The sequence below is a fragment of the Podarcis filfolensis genome (assembly GCF_964270895.1).
Source record: "Podarcis filfolensis genome assembly, chromosome: 8".
Taxonomy (NCBI): Eukaryota; Metazoa; Chordata; class Lepidosauria; order Squamata; family Lacertidae; genus Podarcis; species Podarcis filfolensis.
This window is the reverse complement of record NC_139611.1, coordinates 50,567,760-50,586,218: the sequence shown is the minus strand read 5'-3', so window position 1 is coordinate 50,586,218 and position 18,459 is coordinate 50,567,760. Positions and strand designations below refer to the sequence as shown.

The following is an 18,459-nucleotide window of genomic DNA, read 5'->3' as shown; positions in this document are numbered from 1 at the left end:
CTGCTGAGGTGCCTTCAGGATGAGAAATACATTTAGTATAATCCACTTGCTCTAAGGACAAAGCTTGGAGGGGGAGAGAATCAATAAAAGATGTGAGAAAAATGAGAAGAGCAAAGCCTGTTAAGAAAAAAAAAAAGTAGCAGTTGTTCACACTCCAAATGAGAAATCCTCAAAAATTATAGTTTCATTTGCAAAAGACTATTCAGGATATTCTAGACCAGTCAAAAACCATTTTCCTGAAGATAGCAAGCTATAACCAGAGTGACTTCACTGCTTAGGAATTAACCTAAATTGGAAGCCTAGTGCATATTATACAGATTATTATTATATCTTGAGCATTTATACATCAGGCTGATAAACCTCTTCTGGGGAATGCCTTGCTCTGGTCTTTGTGCCAAAGCTGTCTAATTCCTGTTAATTAAAAAATAAAATTTCTGAACATGTCTTACTTCTCCACTCTATGGAGAATGTATGTGTGTGTCTCCAAATACCAACCCAGCCTCTACTTCCTCCCATATTTCCATTAACATATACTTATATTAACTGCTCCAATAACACATTAATTAATATAATAATAGTAATAATAGTAGTTTAAGAATTTACCCACCCTTCACCAGCAGATCCCAGGGCAGGTTACAACAATTTTAAAATTCAGAATATAAAACACAGCGTTACACTTGATTAAGGAGCCATAGCTGCATGTTAGCTCCTTCTTTTCACGTTGAAGGTCCCAATCCCTGGCACCTCCAAGCAGGACTTACAATAAAGTAGGTAAACATGTAAACAACTGGTTATTATGTCCATGTGAAACATCCCTATGCATGGATTTGGCTTCTATTTTATTTCAGGGAGACAGGAAGTAAGTGGTTTGTACTTCCCAGTGTAACGTTAAGGGAGCCGTCTATGGCAGCTGCAAATGCTGATTCTTGCACCCTGAACCCTCCAATGAGGTCCCTGTTCAATGTTGCAGCACCTGTGGCTTTTTAGTTAAGAGAAAAGGCAGATAAGAAGCAGTACGACAGAAGTTTATGAAATTATCCATGCCGCGGAGAAAGTGGGCAGGGAAAGGTTTTTCTCCCTCTTTCATAGCATGGGATTCCTGAGCATCCAATGAAGCTGAATGAAGGAACATTCGGGAGGATGGAAAAAAGAAAGGACTTCTTCACATAGCATATAGTTAAACTATGAGACTTGCTCTAAATGGAGGCTGTGATGGCCACTAACTTAGACAAGTTCACAGAGGATTAGGCAACTAATCCACAGCCGCTGTCAGAGGCAGTAGGCCTCTCAATCACAGTTGCTAGGAACCACAGGCAGGCAGAGTGGCTGTTGTGCATAAGTCCTGCTTGGGCGCTTCTCACAGACTTCTGGCTGGCCATTGTGAGAAGAGGATGCTGGACTAGATGGGCCATTGACCTGATCCAGTAGGTTCTTCTTCTTGTGTTGCTCCACATGAGCCAAAGCAGGAAGGACGCCTCGTCTGCATTTCCTGTCCCCATCAATCAGACACCAGCTGCTCTAGGGATGAAAGTCTCAGTGGTGCACTTATCCACACATGCTAAAATTTCTCATATATTACGTATATACATTATTATACTTTTAATATTACGCACACATACACACACGCCAATACACTCCAGGTTTCCTGCAGTAACCAGCACATAAACAACACATATAACTACCTATGCAATTATATTTCTAAAATTATGCAGCAGAAATATAGTACGGCTTGGGGTTTGGCTATTTAAATGTATCTAATATACATATTCCTTTTCTGTGTCATTTTGCACTTCAGTAGTCAGGATTTCTTTCTTTCTTTACAATGATGTACAGACATAAGCAAGTACTTGATGCAAGAGGTAGCCTCGTATAGGAAGAACTTGGATGGATCAGAAACACCAGCTTCTGTGTATAAATCTGTTAAAACTGATTCTTCCTTCATCTCTAAACTGATCTCCTCTGCCCCCGCCCCCGTTTCCACAAGGGAAGTCTTGTAGCCCCAGAAACAGCCTGGTGGGACTTCTACTTAAGTTCACCTAAAATGCTGCAAGACCATCTCCACACAACTGTGCATGCTGAGAACAACTTTTCATCCCCTGATCTACATAGGTAAACAGTGGAGAGGGCATTTCCTCCCCTCACATCTACAAATATGGTCTAACTTCATTAAATGTATAAATTAGGGAGACACAATTTGATACCTACAAAGCTAAACAAACTCTATGCAGAAAATCAATTTTAATCCTGGAAATGTACAGCGGATAATGCAAATTTGTTGCATACATTCTGAGATCGCCCAAGCGCAATGAGCTATCAAGGACAAATGGTGCAGATTATATATGAAATTATAAGAACAATATGTATAACTCCAAAGCTAATTCTGTTCAATATATGGCTTGCGTGTATCGAACTAAGTTATACTCAGAGCAGGCCCACTGAATGAATGAACCTGTCCATTTCAGCCTCTGCAAAATCCTGAGACCACCACAAACCTCTTTGAAACATGAGCAGCTTCTAATTTTCATTTTTCATTGAGATGGCTCCCTGGCAGTGTAATGGTAACTCATTGAAAGAAGAATTAGAAGCTGTCTCTGCAGTACCTTACCCTGTTTTGGATTCGATCTTGCAAAAATATCCCTCTCAGGAATTACTTACATTTAAATTATAACTCCAGTTTGCCAGTGTTTGGACTTAAAAGCCATACTTTTTAAGTCACTGTTATTGCTGTAGTAGATTTAGGGGTATGAAAGGCCTTCTGTTTACTGCTTCATATTAACAAAGCATTTGTTTAGCAAGCAGATTGGATAGATGTTGCCACAAGACCTTAAATTATAAAACCAGCCCCTCACATGGGTGCTTTTTTCTTTTCTTTTTTGAGAGTAAAATGACAGTCCTCATGGAGGGCTAGAGTAAATCAAATACGACTCTGTCCATCTTGCTTTGGGCAAACTTCCCTAATGAATGTACAATAGCATTTCCCAACATCTCTTATTCTAGGACCTCACTTAGGAACATAGGAAATCAAAGAACTACTTTGCTTATAGAATCATAGAATTATGGAAGGGACCCCAAGGGTCATCTAGTCCAACCCCCCTATGTTCTGAATTTTCACATCAGTATCTGATAAAGATCTCTCTTTAGGATCTATCAATTTCTGAACCTTTCTCTTCCTTTTTTTGCAGGTGTCTGTGGTGGCAACTGGATTGTGAGAGAATGGCCTAGTGCCTATCTTGTTGTCAACTTGATGTGAGGTAAATACATTTTTAAGATTTCTGTGCCTCTTAAAATTTGTCTTCGCCTTTGAAATCTGTTGTGAACTAGTAAATTTGTTTCAGCCTAGTTTTTATTTTCTGCTGCCCTCTGCTGCATTCTGATTTCAAATGTTGTATTGTGGCTGTACACAGAGGCAGCCACCTGTTTCACCACCTGAGGAGAAATGGGAATCACTGCCTCTGGCCCTGCCGCTCCTGTGCTGGAATGGCTCACTCTTGGCGGAGGCAGTGGGGCAGGCAAAGTGCCACCTCTTCCACTTCTGCCGCCTGAGGCACACACTTCACCCCGCCTCATGGGCAGGCCGGCTCTGGCTGTGCAGTAGACCTGCAACTCCCATATGTTACACGACTGAAGATCAGCCAGTTGAAATCAGGCAGATTTGATGCATGGAAGGTGCAATGGAAGGAGCATGGAAGATTTAAAAGCTATTTTTGCACAGGGCTTTCCCAGCACGGAAGGCACTTTTAAGCTCTCTGCCTTGCTCTGGGAGGCTCTTGCATAGGCTCTGAAGGCTCTCGAGAGATTTTGCAGGAACTCAGATGGCCCTGCAATGTCTCCTGACAGTGTCTCAGAGCCCAGAGAGCTGCCTTGCTTGTGAGGTAAGACTTGTTTGGCGTGTCTCCTCCAGAAGGTAAGATAGCTCATGTGGGGGCAGTTCCAAGATACGCACACTATCGCTGGAACCTCATTCCCATACACGTGTGTGGAGTGTATTTATAATCTTATATTCATTCTGTAGGCTGCCCAGATAACAAACGTTTATAAGGCAGGCTATGAATATAAGTAACTACATAAGTAAATGAACAGATAATGAAATAATTGTCAGGTTGTAAGGTTCTAGTCCATATGGGCAGCCTCCCAGTATTTTGCACTGCATTACTTAAAAGCCTTCCCCTAGTCTATGGCCCCTTTCCTGCAGAGGTGCATGGTGAGGCAAAGTCATTTTCCACCAGGGAACTCACTGAGGTATGCCTTGCTCAGCTTCCCATGATTCGTAGAAATGCAAGTTGCAAGCTCACTGGATTGATTAATCAATTGGTTAAAAGACACCCTGATAGACAGGCAGATGGACAGACAGACAGATGATAGACAGGCAGACAGATAACAGGAATCATAGTTCTCCCTGGAATCAAACCTCTACTATATAAAATGTGGTATCAGCACTTCAATCCCGTGCATCTCTGCTCCAAAGTAAACCTTATTTAATTCAGTGGGACTTACTCCCAAGTAACCATGTAGCCAGAGTTGTCTTTGCTATATCAGCTGATCATTTCCCCAGAACATTGAGATATAAAGGAGAAAGTTTGCAAAAGGAGGGTGTTTGCAGGATTTCTTTTGCAAAACTGGTGTGAGAAGATATAGGTCCGTACACACACACACAAAATACGTTGCCTAACATATGAGGGAAATCTATAAAATAATGCTGAAGATCAAGCCTATTAGGCTACCACCCATATGAACTCATCATCACACGGAGTGGCTGTTGGGCAAATGTTCCATGTCTGCATGGCTCTCCAGTCTGAATGACCCTATTCCCTAGCAAGTGTGTCTAGAATCGTAGCCTGAAGTTTCTTTTTAATGTGTCTCCTGCCTTGGGCAACAGTATGATTCTGTTTTCCTTGTTCAATCAGGTTAGCACGGAAAGTGCTTCAGCGACATTCCCTTGTCATGTAGTTGTCCTGTATTTTAGCGCAACAAGGGAAGCATTCAGTTGTAAACACTGAAAGGAAATACTTGTTCATCTATTGGGCTGCTGAAGTCCTGGGAATATGATAGTCGAGTGGCAAAATTGCGAAGCTAAAAATAAGATTGGAGACAGACCTTCTAATCAAATGAAAGCAGAAAACAAAAAGATCAGAGCACCCACCATCTCTCCCGCAGAGGATGTTGAATTCTATGCAAAATGCAATCATGGTTTTCAGAGGGGTTCTCAAATCAGTCTGCTACAACAAAAAATACCAATGAATCTGGCATAGGGATGGGAGCGAAATTTGATTCAAATTGGAATTAAATGTGAATCAAACTAATTTGCACTAAAAATAATAATACGCAAATGGAAATGCATCCTTTGAAATTAGCACTTTCCTAGATATGGCAATGCAATGCAGTTCTCCAGCCCATTTAGATGTACAAAAATGGATACACTCCAGTAAAGTGAGCCTAAAAATGCATATACTGATGACAATAACATACAAACATATTAGGAAAAAATGGTCTGCAACACTGATGAATTTTCATGATGACTTTTTTAAAAAAAAGAATTTGCAGACTGATTTGGAGACCTACAGGCAAAGCTTTGGTGGACTAGAGTCTACATCAGCCTTTCTCAACCTTGGGTCCCTAGATGCTGTTGGACTACAGTTCCCATCATTCCTAGCCAGCATGGCCAGTGCTTGTGGATAATGGGAGCTGTAGTTCAAGAACATCTGGGGACCCAAGTTTACGAAAGGCTGGTCTACATCATCAGATGCATTTAGTGTCCTCCTCAGTTGGCAGAAACAGATGCCTGCAAGGGCAAACGAGTGGCTTTAAGCTCTTCAGATCTGCCTCTTTAGCAACATGGGACTGGGTTCCAAAACATCCTGCTTTAATAGACATTCTTTTTCTCTAGTGAGCCCTGAGAACTGTAGCTGGGGTGGAGAGGAGAGGGACATTGCACTGAGCACACAGCCACAATTTTAGGCAGGTAATGTTGCATGTGACATTCTGTGCAAGCTGCAGGCTTTGTGCTTGCATTTTATTTTGTTTTATTCTTTAACTACTGATGAAATCAGATGTTAAAAACAATCTAAAAAATCCAAAATATAAATAAAACCAGCAGTTTTTAGCATACGCATCATAAAACAAAATGGTGTATTAAAATAACATACCACATTTACAAGTCTGGGTGCAGCAAGCTTGCTTAAACAAAAACAAAGGTTTATATCTTGTTATTGTTCCTTGCTGGGTTAGGTTACTTGGGAGACCGGGATTTGTTAAGTCAGTAACAGGAGGGGCAAAGTGGTTAGCCCTGACCCAGCTGCTAAACTGTTGAAGCCACTACAAACCTACAAAGGAGAATTCCTTGAGCGAGGTCTAAAGTGATAAGGGAGGCTCCCTTGAGTGCAAAAAGAGAGAGCAGCAAGCTGCCTTTCAGCTATGTCTCTTGGGCAGGGTATGCGCAAGGGGAAAGGAGTTTAACCGAGGCGACAGCTGTGGAAAGCAACAACTTTGCCTTTTGTAGCATGCTGCTGCAGGCATATCTAAAACCACTGCCTGATAGGGTGGTTCATAAAAAACTATTTTTTGAAAATGCCTGCTCCAAAGGTCTGGTCTTACTACACTAGGGATTATATAGCTATATCTGAAATTTCATGCATATCAGTTAATATCTTGACCCTGCTCCACTGAATTGAAATTTCAGCCTTCACGACATAGGAAAACGGCCAAGTAAACAGCTATTTTTGTGGAGGAGGGTCGAGATATTAACTGATATGCATGAAATTTCAGATATAGCTATATAATCCCTAGTGTAGTAAGATAAGACCCTTGGAGCAGCCATTAAAAAAAAAGTTTTTTATGAACCGCCCTACTGCCTAAACAGGGTTCAAGGGCAGGTCTTGACGGAGCCTGGGTTCACAGGGCTCAGGCTTGGAAATTACTTGAGCGCTCTTCACTCCCGTATTCAACAATATGGGAAAGGGGCAAGCCACCCATGAAGAAAGCAGAAGCAATTCCTCACGGCGGCAGGCTCAGGACCATTGAGAGGGGAGGCAGATCTGGCCCCCCCAAGCAGCAAGCTGCTCATTGCCTGCCTCCTCCACTGCCTCCTACCCCCCTCTCACATCCTCCTCTGTCTCTGTCCACCCCCACTGCCACTGGCACACACCCCGGCCTCTTTTTCAGGCCTCCTTTTTCTCCCCTTTTTCTCAGCAGTTGGGGTGGAAGCAAAAGAGGAGCTTGCATCAGGGGCCGGGGAAGAGTCAGTATCAAGGTGGGAGAGGCAGCACTTTCCATTTGGGCTCAACGGCAAAATGTGCTGGGCCAGCCCTGATATGGGAGCACCCCTCCCTCAACATGCATGCATACAACATAAATGTGCTGTGTATTCCACACACACCCCTGCATACGTTCATTATGGATGCGACCAGGGTGCCAGTGACAGTGGCAATATGTGCCTATAGATGTCCCTTTAGTGCAGGAGTGAGGAACTTGTGGCTCTCAATATGTTATTGGGCTCCCAGTTTCCCATTAATCCCTGGCCATGTTAGCTGGGACTGGTGAGAGCTGAGGTCCATTGACACCTGAAAGGCACCGTGTCCCTCCTCTCTAGTGTTTTGGGAGCTGCTCTTGTGGGCGCAGCAAGCACTCCATTAGACACATTGGGAAAGTGGTTCTAAGAGCTGGACCAGATGAGCAGAACCCTTGTGCCGAGATGTACCACTGCAGTCTGTGGGGGCGGGGGGGGGGGGACTCGTGTTTGAAACATCTTCACTTAAAAAACATTACCTCTTAATTAAGATATGGTCAAAAAGTACAAGCCTAGAACCTTCTCCTTGACATGCTAATTTTAGGCGTGAATAATGCATTTAATGTGTGTATGGCATTTATACAACTGACACCCCTCCCCTCCGTTTCAAGCAGTGGTTCTCAGCCTGTGGGTCCCCAGATGTTGTTGGACTACAACTCCCATCATCCCTGAGCTCTGGCCTTGCTAGCTAGGGGTGATGGGAGTTGTAGTTCAACAACATCTGGGGACCCACGGGTTGAGAAAGGCTGGGTAGCATGAAACAGTAAAGCCCAGTACCACATGGGAGATCTACTCTTCTGTTTTATCTCTCAGCTGACTCTATTTTCTGTACAGTGAGGGTTGTGGCTCTGTAGTACAGCATCTGCTTTGCATGCAGACAGTCCTAGGTTCAATTTTTTGTCATCTTTAGGTTGGACTGGGACAGACTTCCCTGTTTGAAAGCCCAGAGAGCTGCTGCCAGTCAGTGTAGCCATTACTGAGCTAGATGAGCCAAAGATCTGATTCAGTATAAGGCAGCTTCCTATGCTTCTGTGGGCGGCATAAGAACTATATACCTGCTTCCCGTAAAGTGTCAAAACAGATCTGGAGGCTGATTTCTTACTTTCAATAACTACATGATTGAATTCCTAAGCTACTCCTTGTAACGAACCCACAGGTACAACGGTGGCCACCCGGACAGTATAAAACAATAATCATAGAATTGTAGAGTTGGAAGGGTAACCATGAGGGTCATCTAGTCCAACCCCTTGCAATGCAGGGGTCTTTTGCCCAATGTGGGGCTCAAACTCACGACCTTGAGATTAAGAGTATCATGCTCTATATATTGATTAATCCCATTCTCTAAAATGGATGCATTGAGGGGAAACACTTATTCATTCTGTTGAAAGGGGTCAAAAAGACAGGTGGTTGTCTCCGACTGAAGTCTACTCAGGGCAGACGCACTGAAATTAATGGACATGACAAATTTAGGTACATCAATTCCAGTAGGTCTACTTTGAGTAGAACTTAGTTGGAGACAACTCAGCAGGCATAGGCAAACTCGGCCCTCCAGATGTTTTGGGACTACAACTCCCATCATCCCTGACCACTGGTCCTGTTAGCTAGGGATGGTGGGAGTTGTAGTCCCAAAACATCTGGAGAGCTGAGTTTGCCTATGCCTGACTCAGAGGCTAGGAATGTTCCATTTATTGACACTATGCTATACCTAGTTAGCCAATTATCCTTTTATACAGCAGGCATTTTACAACACATGGCGGTGCCCCCCCCCAAACATCTGAACATTGGTATTGGCATCTTAAGCACACAATAAAGTCCACAGCCCTTTATATGGGTTTATTTAACCTGGACTGATTATCACCCCCCCCCCCGTTCTGCACTCACAGTTATACTCTTAAGTGTTATGCTACTACAGTGAGCCAAGACTCTCCACTCCCCCTAGAAGCATGAAAGAAGGGGCGAGGTGGTGGTGAACCCAACCACAGTAATCATGGGTAAAACAAGGCAGTTAAGGTATATAAAGAAGGACCAGATTCATTAAGTTACTTTGAATGATATAATCCCAAGAATCACAAAGAGTATTTGGAAACATAAAGGACACGACACCAACCCCAAAGGGACCTCCCCTTTCTTCTGTGTTCCTTCACTGATCTGCAAGCCTTTCTTCTTGACCAAGATGCTCTTACACTGGCACATTCTGAACACACGTCAGCTGCCAGATACAAAAATGCCCAGCTGGATATGAAATCTTCTTGACTCTGTTCCTGCAGGATCCCAGAAAGAAAATATTGCACAAAATATTGCCAGGAAAGCCTTTCAGGCAGAGAAGCCTGCACAAGAGCCAAATGGGCAAACACACCAACAAAAGAAGCACAGAGCTTTGCTTTTTTTAAAAGAAAAAGAAAGAAAATGGCAAACAGAACCATTCATGCAACAATCAAATCAAATAAAAATGGCTGACATTATTAAAAGACACACACAGAGATACAGATACACACCCACCAGCTTATCCTGAAATAAACCACCTTTGTTCTGGGTCCTGGCTGGTTATTGTTGTGATACACATTTTATTCTGACCATTTTATCAACAGATATTCTGAGTACTTTTGACTTCCAGTGCAGTGCATGCTGCAGATTATCTGTCAGATGGGCATTCTGGATAGAACAGTCCAGAGGTAGGCTGCAAGAAAGACAAAGCCATATGGCAGAGAGCTAATTGGTTTGCGTTTGGCTCCCTCCTGGATTAGGCAGGGCTTCTCTGCTAGTTTTGCATCTCTTTCCCCCACAGCCAAAGGCAAATCATAGAAGGTATTTGCGTGGCCCCATGATTCATTGGCATGGAAAGCATGCTGCTCCTTGATTAAACTTCAATCTCTCTGTCTCTCGTTTTCCACGCCCAGATAAGCACTTCGCCGAGTTGCCCCTGCTGTGCTGCTGACCTCTTTTTACTCCTTGGCGACTGAGAAAACCGTAAGGCGACAATAATCTACCCAGCACCAGAACTGCGAGCAGCACAACCCACCCGGTGCGGGACAAAGGCTTGATCTGGGCACCAGAACTGAGAGTCCGGGAGAGGGGTGCGATATCAGCACAGAGGCAATGTTCCTGGCTTGATGGCATATGGCATTGCTCAGTATTCACAGCCAGCCCTGTCGCTAGGCACAGAAGTCTGTGGCGTGAACCACTGGTGTGCAACAGACAGTAGCAAAAAATGAAAGAAAAGGAAAAACCAAATCACAAAGGAGAGGGCAGGTCTGCCGTTCGGCCATAAGCACAGCCACGCTGGATTTCCCCCACCGCCTCTCTGCTCCGAGGGATCAACGCCCAACCCAGCTTAGCTTTCTCTCCACCCACCTACCTCAGTCAAACAGTGCTGAATGAGAAAATATTAATCTGTGGAAGAAAATTAACCGTAGATTTTGAGGGAGATTTGAGGGGTCGGGGGAGGCAGGTTGGTGAGACGGACTGTACGATGCAAGGGAACCATTTTGCAATCTGGGCTGCCCACCGCCTCCTATTTATGGCTGTAGTAGTGACTCTACTCCACGCTTCACCCTGCATAGTACTATCTCCCCGCAGACGTGCCTGCAGGGACTTGTGGACCGACTCAGCGCACCCCTCAAGTTATTCTTTTTAAAAAAATATATAATTGAGGTGGGGGCATCCTCAGTCTCGCCACCACTCGCGTGACCCCGCCTCAGTGCATAAAAGGAATAAAGCCGCGATCTGCTCGCCTGTTCGCAGTGCCTTCTGGACGCAAGGAGTGTCTGTGCGCGCCGAGGCTTAAGCAAACACACAAAGGATATGAATACATACACCCTTCCGGAACAGCAGAGGCAGGCGCTTGGGGAGGGGCAGCAGCATGGACCACGTTCCCTTTTTCCTTACTCCAGATCGCCTTCCCCACGCTGGAACTCCACACCCGCGCGCAACAGCAGGAAGGCGAGCAGAGCAGCCACGCGAAAAGCGAGGTCCCTTTGGATCGCTCCCTTTCTCAAATCCGTATACACACATACACACATTTATATATATTTGCATAGGTGCAATCGCTTACTGTGCGTGGCAGTGGAGGAAGCCGGATGCCAGTCCCATGCCGCCAGCCAAGGGAGCAGCAGCAGCAGCAGCCGGCGGAGCCTCCTTAAGCGCGAGCGAGGCTCAGCACCTTTGCGCTGAACAGCTCCACACACAGCCTACCCATGCGCGGCGCTTCTCTTGCACCAGCCGCCGCCGTGGCCACCGCAGGCTCCATCCTTCATCCCCGCCCAACTCCGCCCCCGGCTTCTCCCATTGGATGCGCCGCCTGGCTGATTGATACTGAAGCGATCGTTCCAATTCCACCCCCTCTTTCTTCCCCAAAACACACACACACACACGAGTGACGCCAGCCAAAGGAGAAACTATTTCTCCCAAGCGGGAGTCTAAGAGGAAGGTTTGGACTACACCTCCCAGCCACCTCTGCGGCGGATCGCTCTCTCGCACGCGCCTCTGCAGCAGGGGGTCCTGGGATTTGTAGTGCTTGCCTGCCAGGAGGTATTCCCCCCCCCCCCAACGAGACAGCCAGGCTCCGATCTCCTGGTGTGCAAAGGTGATAAGGTATCGAGGGAAGGTCCTGTAACCAAGAAAGTGACTGAGGTGCATTTAAAACTTACATGGAGGGGGTCTCAAAGGGGTAGCTGTAAGAACTGGGTTGGTATTAAAGCCATGATTTCTTTGGAAATGCGAAGTGGAATAATAATTATAACCCCTTGAATTCTGCTTTGAATTTGAGCACAATCTTATTAATACATAGTTAAGTACATGTTTCTATTTAAGCTGTAAGCCACCTAGAGTCCCTGTCTGGGGGAAAAGGTCGGATATAAATAAATACAATAATACATAGATAGATACATACATACATACTCCTTTGCTGTACTTCCAAATATGCCTGTGGACATATTTTTTTAGCAATCAGTTTTCAACAAAATTATTGAGTGGCCTGAAAGCAGGAATCCCTTGCAAACAGTGTGGTTCCAGTCCCCAGGCCAGCATCTGGTTTACAGTGGGGATAGGAGAGCCAGAGCATCTGAAATCCAGCACTCAGCAGAGTTGAGGATATAAATAAAGATGCCTCTTGAGGTAATTAGGAGGGACAGAGTAAAAGCAAGCAAGGATGTTGCAGTGCCAGATGCTCTTTTTTAATCCTTGAGGCTAGTGGTCAAGCCAACCATATGGCCAGTTGTGTCTTCCAGATGTATAAATGCACATAATTGCTAAAAAGTGAAATGGAGCACTGTTATTATCATGTGCCTTTTCCTCAGCTTTCTGGAATAGAGCTGAAATGGACTTGTGAGACGTTGATGTTTCGCATCACAAGAAACCTGCCGGATCAGACCAAGCACTCATCTAGTCCAGCATCCTGTTTTCACAGTGGCCAACCAAATGCTGTAATGGGAAGCCTGCAGGCAAGACATGAGTACTTTCTCCACTCATGTACCCCAGCAGCTCGTATTCAGATATTTGCCACCCCTGACACTGGAGGTAGTCCATAGTCATAATGGCTAGTGGACATTGGAAGCCATATACTCCAATGATCCCTTTTAAAGCCCTCCTGGTTGGCCACCACTGCATGAAAATCACAATTTAAATTATTATCTTTTGAACCTGCAGGCAAACATTTGGAGTTGGGGAGGATTTTGATGCACATGTAATGTCTTGTGAGGCCTTCTAATTTCATTCCCTGTTGCCTGTATCCAGGCATCTTTGCCTCTCTGCTTTCTGAGGTCCAGGATTCTCAACAGCCCCTTGCCATGACAGGCAGTGGAGCAGGTGAGTGACAAGCAAGGGGGAGGCATGAAGTGAGGCAGGGGGGACACCGTCACACCAGGAAATTTAAAGTTGCAGCGTGGCTTCCCAAGTTGAACCCCAGCAATCCTGCTGTGTCCCTGCAGGAGAACTGATATCTCCCTTAAGCATCCTTCAGGGTGCTTCAGAAGATAGGGGTGGGGAAGAAATTGGATTCCGTCTGCATTTAAAGAAAAAGCAAGCCAGTTCACACTTTCCCAAACAATATGTGAACCAAAACACAGCCGTCTATTAAAATTCTCAGTTCTCCAGATTTTGCAATGCAGTTCTCTAGCCACTATACTAGGGTAAACATGACTGAGTTGAATTACTTTTTAATGATTATCTTATATGTTTTTACCTTTTTGTATTTTAATTTGTTGAGTCCTGGGCAGGGGGCCCCCAGGATATTTATTTATTTATTATTAAATTTGTATACTACCCTATACCCATTGATCCCAGGGTTAAATATAATAATAATGTAGGTTCATTGATTTCAATAGGTCTGCTCCGAGTAGGACTTCATTTAACACATTTATTCATATATAACCCACCTTTCTTCTGGTACAGAATCCAAGGCAGCTCACAGCATAATTCAGAACACATACAACTGAAAACAGAGAATAAATATATATATTAAAAAAATAATTCAGTAACTCTATTAAAAAACAACACTGAAAGCCACTTGAAACTAATAATAATAAAATATAATTGACAGCCATTGGCTATTCTGGGGACAAACTGAGAAGCCCCTGCAGACTTGAGGCTTGAGCCGGAACCAGTTGCCATTTTCTACTACTACTTTGGATTTCTCCTTGCTAAGGGTGCACTTAGTGTGATATGAGGCTCTTTCAGTGAATCTTGGCAGCTCTCAAACTGCAACAGGAGCGGAGAGTTCTTATCCCCCAAACAATGTTCCAAGTGCAGTCAGCACACAAAGCAATATGGTGAAAATAAATTGCTCTATAAGTGAGTTTGAAAAGAGGGGGAGAGAGAAACATTTTAAGAGAACAATCCAAATTCTGTACAGTGAAAAGGAAGACAATGTTCTTAACAGAGAAAGAGCAAAAAGTAGAACAGAAACAGAAGAATGGGATTGGGGCGTTGGTCAGAGTTTCTCCAAATGTCCTTAGGCAAATTTTGGATGGATAAAATGAACATCCACCTGGCATGTAGGCATCTTAGGAGGTTGATGGCAGGCTGGGAAGGCTGGTGCTCCCATCCAGTATCCTTGGGCAGTTGCCAAGGCTCTGGCTGTACAACCGGGGCCACCCCCATCCTACATTGGATCTCAGGATTAGGATTATTTGGGATTAGTGGGGAAGTGCCTAGCACTGCCCAGGAATTTTTAGAACCCAAGGAATATAATAGCGGTTTTTAAATGGATGGTGTAATTTCTGAATTTGGACCCATCTTGCCAAAAATTGGGCGACGTTGTGCCAAAGCCACATTTGGGCTTGCCATCTTGATTCAAAATGGTGCCCAGTATCCAGACATGAATGAAGACTGCTGCCCCCACCCACTTAAGGAACTTGAATGCAGAGTTTCGCAACGATATCTCAAGAGATAGCAGAACCTATGCCAAAAACTGGACGAAGTCACATCAAGGTCACTTTTTAGTCTGCCACCTGAATTCAAAATGGCCCCCGGCCTGAAGACGGCCACCCCCATCTTGGGAACCCTCGTGCCAAACTTGGCAGTGATACTTCAAGAAGTAGCCAAACCTGTAGAGAACAGACGGATGGACAGATGGACAGACAGGGGGTTGTGGTGAAGAGACCAAATTAGGGGTTCCTTGTGTAGACCCACCCCACAGCATGTTTTTGTTTTTGCTGTAGTTTTAACTGCTTCTGTGATGCATTCTTTCTCCTCTTAAAATAAGCCAATTAATAAATGTGTGTTAAATTAATTTAATGCATATATGCACACATAAAATTCATGGTTAGATAGCTGTTGTTGTTGTTTTAATGATGTTTACATGGCAGACACTTAAAAAAATTAAAACAAATGCTCAAGAATATTATTCATCAATACAGTTTCGGTCAGTGGCTAAAAATTAGATTCAATCAGACAATATTTTGGGGGCCGGTAGGCACTTTCTATTGTAAAGCAGAAGGGGAGAGTAAGGAATCAAGGAGCTCTTGACTGCATCTGAGGACACAGCGGGAACTTTGCAAAGCTTTCTTCAGTCCAATACCAGCAATTACCTTTTAATCACTCTTTTATATTCTGCAACATGACTTTGGATGGCACAGAATGGTATCGTGGCTGAGCACAACATTGCTGCAAAATACAGTAAAATTAAGGGAGACTTTCTATTCTTGAAATATAAGAAAGGCTTCCTGCTGAACAGACAGGGCATAAGAAGTTCTGCCATTTATCCTGAATCAAATCTGCTGTCGTGTCTCTTCCTTCTGCCTTATGCTTCATAACAGCCAGAAGAGATGTTGGTTGCATGTAATCAGATCTCCACGTTTTCTTTAAAGGGAGCGGGGAGGCAATTCTGATTGCAGCAGCCCTGTGCTCCCCAGTGCTGTTTTCCTGATCTAAATTGCCCCCCTACCATTCTCCAGTGCTACTGTAAGAAACCCTTGGAAGAAAACACAGGGGTGATAAAGGGACTTGCCTACTCCCACATCCCCCAGCTTCAGGGACAATTTGATTGGGAGAACCACAGACCCAGGGGCTGAAAATGGTCTCCCAAGCACTCCGTTTGGCCCTTGGATCTCTCCCTACGCCACCCCCCTGCCCTGCCCTGATTCACACCCTGAAAGTATTTTTGCCTGGCTAGGATATGTCCTTGAACTTTGTCAATGCCTCCTCCTTGCCCAAATAGAACAATGTGTCTGAGCAGGTGTAGAAACTAGCCTACTGTACAAAGGTAGAATTTGCATTAGTTGCTCCACCCACTTTTGCCTCTGGCACCACCCACCACTGACATGATGTGCCCCTTGGAATGTTGCCCAGAAAGAAAAGGGACCCTAGATCTGAAGAAAGTTCCTCGTCACGGTATTAACACAAGGTTAAAACTGCCCCTTCAAATTCAGGTTCAAACTTCACTCTCATGACTGCTCTGGAGTTTGTTTGGTTTTGTGAACCAAAGGTTTGATTGTGAACATCCCACATGATGCCTATTGTGGCTCTCTGCTTCATCAACTACCTCAGGTACTTTCCATAGGAGCTGTGTAAATCTTCCTTTTAATGTCGAGTCTCCCTGTGCTGGTATCACATGCACCCAAATTATGAAGGTGAAAATGTGGGCTGTGTGTGCTCTTATAAGTAACAAGGCCACTATTTTCTAATGCCGCAGGGCTCAGGGAGCAGATGACTCAGATTTTGACAAGGAATCAAGCTCTTGTTTCCTGACACTTATGTTAAGCCAGCAGCTTCTTTAGAACATCCTTTTGCAGGGCACATTATCTAAGTGCAAGCTGGAACCAAGAGTCTTCAGAGTTTTCTTAGAAATTTGCAGCGACGTAGCTGTATGGGTTTCCCTGGGCTCCAAAGGGAGGGGGTTTCACGGACCCAGTTTGGAGTGGAATGGTATTGTAAAATTTAAACAACATCCTTGCTGTGTAGGCCATGGGTGATCAGGCCTGAGACACACAGTACAGGATTTTTTCTTTTACTCTCTCACACAAACACATACCAAGGACCCGGTATAGGGATCCTGTAACAATCAAAAATGCTGCAGACACAGGGCTTTCTGACTGGCTGCCTTGTCATGATGAAAATGCATATTATATTTTTAAGCATGGTGTTAGTAAGCTGGCAAAGCTAATAAGCAGAAGCACCAGGGCCAACTTGTGTATTTGGCAACCTAGTAAGTTAATAAGACATTTATGCTCATGATATATTCACATATAATGCTTTATTCTGTTCTATCCTTTTAAAAGTAATGTTCCATTTTTAATCCAGTTGGATCAACTTTGATAAGAAATAACTTATTATACCTTAGCAACTGCATGGCAACCAGGGCAGAGCAGTTACGTGTGTATGTACGTGTGTGTGTGTGTGTGAATAGATTTTGTTTACAGAAGGGTGAAGAAGTGAAGAAGCAGGTGTGACCTAGCAGATGAGCAATGTCAGCAGTCTGGACTTTGTTACCTTACAAGGCGGAAACTTTGGGCCTCTGCAAAGGGAGGGGTGTTCATGTTGGGGCAGCAGGAGAACAAATCAGGAAAGAGAAGGCGTCTCAAACACAACTGCACTTTATTGCTACGTAACAAGAATGGGGGGGGGGGACTTGCTCAGCAGCACAGCATGTGAACAACAGGACTTCAAGAGGTCCAAAAAGCAGTGCACTGAAAACACAGCGCCCCCTGGCATATATCACAGTTCCCACGTCCAACACTGAGGCAAACTTGGATTTTGGCGATGCTGCTTTTGCAACCGAATGGCGTTCTAGATGCAGTGCTTTGTCACCCCACGTATGTATAATGGCAGTTCTTAGTGCCAATTCATAGAAGGAAATTTGGGTGGAGAAGCCAATGCAGAGTGAAAGCAATTTGGAGCAGAGAAGTCCCAGTGGAACTGAGAAAACCAGTTGCTCTGTGGTGGAGCATCTGCTTTGCATGCAGATTGTCCCAGGGTCAATCTCCAGCATCTGTTGGTACATTGGGAATGTCCCCTGTCTGAAATCCTGAACAGTTGCTGCCAGTCAGTGTAGAGCAGGCATAGGCAAACTCAGCCCTCTAGATGTTTTGGGACTACAACTCCCATCATTGCTGACCACTGGTCCTGTTAGCTAGGGATGATGGGAATTGTAGTCCCAAAATATCGGGAGGGCCAAGTTTGCCTATGCCTGGTGTAGAGCAGTGATTCCCAAAGTGAGCAGCAGCAGCACCCCCTGAAGGGTGGTAGGATTACCTGGGGGGCGCACTAAGAGGCAAGATGGTGGCAGGGGGCACTGGAGGTGTAAATGACTTAACAGACTTAGAAAAGCTAGTATCACTGGATCAAGTTCTTCAGTTTTGTTGAATTAATTTAACTGGATTTTGAATAAGTGTGTGATTAACTGTTACTATTTTGAAGTTTATTGCATTATTATCTTCCTTGGTGGCTCATGAAAACTGCTAGTCTGGATAATGCTTTTTATATGGTAGAGCAGGGAGAGGGGCTGGGGATGAGTTTATGGAGCCAAGGGGGCAGTGGCCCGAAAATATTTGGGGAATCACTGGTGTAGACAGTACAAAGCTAGATGGAATAATGGTCTGGAACAATACAAGGAAACTTCCTACATTCCCGTGATCCTGTGCCAGACTTTCTCTATCATAATCCTTCTATCGATGTGCATAACTGCAGAGAGCAACATCAGAGAGGCAACAAAAGAAGACCCACAACTTAAGGGTTCCAGCCTA

At 44.5% G+C, this 18,459-nt stretch overlaps 1 protein-coding gene across 1 annotated transcript in view; it reads right to left on the bottom strand.

Annotated features, from left to right (window-relative positions):
- SMPD3 (sphingomyelin phosphodiesterase 3) overlaps positions 1 to 11,513 on the bottom strand; it is a 590,910-nt gene extending 579,397 nt beyond the window's left edge. The window contains exon 1 of the mRNA XM_083624900.1: positions 11,334 to 11,513. The gene's annotated coding sequence lies outside the window, so the exon portion shown is untranslated. The remainder of the gene's footprint in view (positions 1 to 11,333) is intronic.
- Between the last annotated feature and the right edge of the window lie 6,946 nt (positions 11,514 to 18,459).